Below are 4785 nucleotides of genomic sequence, written 5' to 3' on the forward strand. Positions count from 1 at the left end.
CTTCACTTTATCCTCCATTCGCCAACATTTCACTGTAGAACTGAAGAGTACACTCCCAAAGTTTGAAACTCTGCACCAACCTAAAAAATGTACAACTTGTCCTTGGAGAAAGACACAGCAACTCTCGCTGGAAAATATGTGGCAACATGAGAGACAGTAACACACTCAACACCAGTACACCGATCACACCTTTCGCTGTGTAGCTATCTATATCCTGTGAATATATTACTGTTATTATTTAGTTTTATCTAGTTTATTATAACTTATTGTCATATTTATTTACTTTTATTACTATATTGTCACTTATTGCTATCAGAGCCATTATCATCATCATTCTTCTAAGAGCATTATTGTTATTTCCCAAGAACGTGTTGAGCTCCAAACTCCATTGGCTTTGGCACAATTCTACCTGATACGGCTGAGCTGAATTTAATTGAGCGAGAGATAGATGGACAGAGAGAGAGAGAGAGAGAGAGAGAGAGAGAGAGAGAGAGAGAGAGAGAGAGAGAGGAGGGATTTCTGGCTGGTCTGGCTTCTCCTGAGTGTTAATCAGAAGAATAATTGAATTATGGGCATACTGAAGGCCTACAGTGTAAGTACCACATCGCTCTAATTTCATTACTAGCCATGTAAACATGGGCATCCCCTTTGTGTGTCTGTGTGTGTGTGACAGTGTGTTTGTGTGTATCACAGAGGTCTTCTACGCAGCATTACACCTTAATATAACACCTTTGGAACAGTCTGTAACTCTACATCACTAGCGATCACATACACAAACACACACACACACATACACACGCAGGCGCATTCACACAAAGTGTTAACCAGATCAAGCTTGTTATCTAAATGCCATTCTGCACTGCCAATTTTCCATTAACACTTCATTCTTTTCACACATGAGCAACAGCACAGATCACTGTTGCCAAAACAATTATTTACAAACCTGATGATTGTTACCTTTTTGCACATAAACAAACACACAGACACACACGTACATGTGATCACACACATACGCGCGCGCACACACACACACACACACACGTACGTGATCGCACACGCACGCACGCACACACGCACACACACACACACACCCTCAAACACACACACACACACAAACACAAACACACACATAAATACACACACACGCACACAAACACAGACACACACAAAAACACAAACACACACAAATACGCACACACATGCACACACAAATACACACACACACAAACACAAACACACACAAGCACGTACAGACAAACACACCTTTCATTTTAAACCTCACAAAAGTTCAGCACACATGGAGAGAAGCTCCCATGTTCACAGCACAGATCGATTCCTAACGGTAACATACTCCATGATGGCTCATTATGCTCCTATACTGAACCTGGAGAATTTCTGACCATCATTAATCACTTCTCTCAAGCTGCGTTCAGCCAAGCTAACCCCACCATGCCAAGACATACCAAGACACCCATCACTGATACTGTAGACCCGCCTCATGCCACTGGTTCACCCCAGAACACGAGCAGGTTTATAGTCCACCTTACTACAATACACAGAATATGCTGTATAGTATTCAGGACCCAGTCTTTTAACTAATAAATTATAGCACACCTAATTTCAGAACCATTCCTGCTACTATGATATGACAACTCATTTAAGATTTAAAAACTAGGCCAAAGGAGTTCAACTCTGGACCTCAGTTCCAAAACCTTAGTTTTTGAAATAACTAGTGCTAGTGAAAATAACTAGTGAAATAACTAGTTATGTCACAGAGCATTGTTATTCAAGTCAAAACCCTCAAAGGTGAGTTACTACAGATATTCCGTTACCTCTGAGTCTGGTGTGATGACACAATGTGAGGACAAACCCAGCATCTGCAAAATCCAGGACTGGAATTTGGATTGGAAGTCTGGAGTTGAAGCTCTCTGGCCTACTGGAGGCGTTAAACAAGCAGCGAGCCCAGTAAAGCTGGCCAGCAGGCATTTGGGCAGCTGAAGCAATGGGTGGATGGACATCTAGAGCAGAGGAGGAGTAAATAGATATCAGAGACTTACTGTGTGTGGGCGTGACTGTGGGGCGTGGCCAAGGGCTGAGAGGGTCAGCGGACAGCAGGCCTGTGTGGACTGGGGGCCGCTGAAACGATGACTGTGTTTTCCACGGCCGCTGAAACACAACACAGCACAGTCACGGGTGCTGCAACACAGCAGCATTGTTACAGCTGCTGAAACACCACACACCGCGCAGTTACGGCCACTGAAACACAACACATACCACAGTCACGGCTGCTAAAACACAACAGAGCACAGTTACAGTGGCTGAAACACAACACACAGCACATGCATGGCCACTGAAACACAACACATACCACAGTCACGGCCGCTGAAACACAACAGAGCACAGTTACAGCCCCTGAAAGTCAACACAGCACAGTAACGGCCACTGAAACGCAAACACGCAGTACTGCCACTTAAACACAGCACAGCACAGTAATGGCTGCTGAAACGCAACACACAGCAGTCACTGTGAGGTCCAGTGGACAGGCAGCACACAGCAGAATTGACGCTGCCGTTATCTGTACGAGTGTGCTCTGGAAGCCACTGAACTTCTGTCTCTACTGAAATGCTTGTATATCTCCTAAACATTCGAGTGAAGCAACAGATGCACTGTGTGCACAATTATTAGGCAAGAGAGTATATTGACAATATCATCATTTCTATGCATATTTTCCAACTCCAAGCTGTATAAACTTGAATGCTTATTGGATTTAAGCATATCAGCTGATGTGTATTTGTGTAATGAGGGAGGGTGTGGCCCAAGGAGATCAAGACCCCATATCAAGGTGTGCAGAATTATTCTGCAGCTTCTTTTCCTCAGGCAAAACGGGCCAAAAAAGAGATTTAACTGACTCTGAAAAGTCAAAAATTGTGAAAAGTCTTTCAGAGGGATGCAGCACTCTTAAAACTGCTAAGATATTGTAACGTGATCACCGAACCATCAAGCATTTTGTTGCAAATATTCAAAAGGGTCGCAAGACACATGTTGAGAAAAAAGAAAAGAAAAGCGAATTAACTTCTAAAGATTTGAGAAGAATCAAACGTGAAGCGACCAGGAACCAGTTATCCTCCCGTGCTGTCATATTCCAGACCTGCAACCCACCTGGAGTGCCCAGAAGGACAAGGTGCTCAGTACTCAGAGACATGGTCAAGGTAAGGAAGGCTGAAACCCGACCACCACTGAGCTAGACACATAAGGTGAAAACCAAAGACTGGGCTAAGAAACATCAGAAGGCAGATTTTTCAAAGGTTTTATGGACTGATGAGACGAGAGTGTCTCTTGACGGACCAGATGGATGGGCCCGTGGCTGGATCGGTAACGGGCACAGAGCTCCACTTTGACTCAGACACCAGCAAGGTGGAGGTGGGGTACTGCTATGGGCTGGTATTAGTAAAGATGTGCTAGTTGGACTCAAAATCAACTCCCAAACCTACTGCCAGTTTTTAGAAGACACTTTCTTCAAGCAGTGGTACAGGATAAAGTCTGCATCTTTCAAGAAGACCATGATTTTTATGCAGGACATTACTCATCGCATGCATCGAAGTACTCCACTGTGTGGCTAACCAGTAAAGGCCTTAAAGATGAAAGAATAATGACATGCCCCCTTCCTCACCTGACCTGAACCCTGTTGAGAACTTACGGTTCCTTCTTAAACAGGAGATTTACGGTGAAGGAAAACTGTTCTCTGAACAGAGTTTGGGAGGCTGTAGTGACTGCTGCATCAGATTAAGGAACTGACAGACTCCATGAATGGAAGGCTAATGACTGTTATTGAAAAGGTCGCTGCTAATGGATTTTTATTTATTTATTTATTTAAATGTCAAAATGCTTATTTGTAAATTTTGAGTTGTTTATAATTCTCACTTTAACAAATGAAAATAAACAAGTGAGATGGGAAATTTCTGTTTTTTACTTGTTGCTTTAATAATTCTGCACACTAATAGTTGCTTTAATAATTCTGCACACTAATAGTTGCCCAATAATTCTGCACACTAATAGTTGCCCAATAATTCTGCACACTAATAGTTGCCCAATAATTCTGCACACTAATAGTTGCCCAATAATTCTGCACACTAATAGCTACCCAATAATTCTGCACACTAATAGCTACCCAATAATTCTGCACACTAATAGCTACCCAATAATTCTGCACACTAATAGCTACCCAATAATTCTGCACACTAATAGCTACCCAATAATTCTGCACACTAATAGCTACCCAATAATTCTGCACACTAATAGTTGCCCAATAATTCTGCACACTAATAGTTGCCCAATAATTCTGCACACTAATAGTTGCCCAATAATTCTGCACACTAATAGCTACCCAATAATTCTGCACACTAATAGCTACCCAATAATTCTGCACACTAATAGCTACCAATAATTCTGCACACTAATAGCTACCCAATAATTCTGCACACTAATAGTTGCCCAATAATTCTGCACACTAATAGTTGCCCAATAATTCTGCACACTAATAGCTACCCAATAATTCTGCACACTAATAGTTGCCCAATAATTCTGCACACTAATAGCTACCCAATAATTCTGCACACTAATAGCTACCCAATAATTCTGCACACTAATAGCTACCCAATAATTCTGCACACTAATAGCTACCCAATAATTCTGCACACTAATAGTTGCCCAATAATTCTGCACACTAATAGTTGCTTTAATAATTCTGCACACTAATAGTTGCCCAATAATTCTGCACACTAATAG

At 42.1% G+C, this 4785-nt stretch overlaps 1 protein-coding gene across 1 annotated transcript in view; it reads right to left on the reverse strand.

Annotated features, from left to right (window-relative positions):
- rimbp2 (RIMS binding protein 2) overlaps nucleotides 1–2153 on the reverse strand; it is an 81437-nt gene extending 79284 nt beyond the window's left edge. Inside the window, 1 exon segment of the mRNA XM_035536251.1 lies at nucleotides 2058–2153. The gene's annotated coding sequence lies outside the window, so the exon portion shown is untranslated.
- Between the last annotated feature and the right edge of the window lie 2632 nt (nucleotides 2154–4785).

This window comes from Electrophorus electricus, chromosome 18 (genome assembly GCF_013358815.1).
Source record: "Electrophorus electricus isolate fEleEle1 chromosome 18, fEleEle1.pri, whole genome shotgun sequence".
Lineage (NCBI taxonomy): Eukaryota > Metazoa > Chordata > Actinopteri > Gymnotiformes > Gymnotidae > Electrophorus > Electrophorus electricus.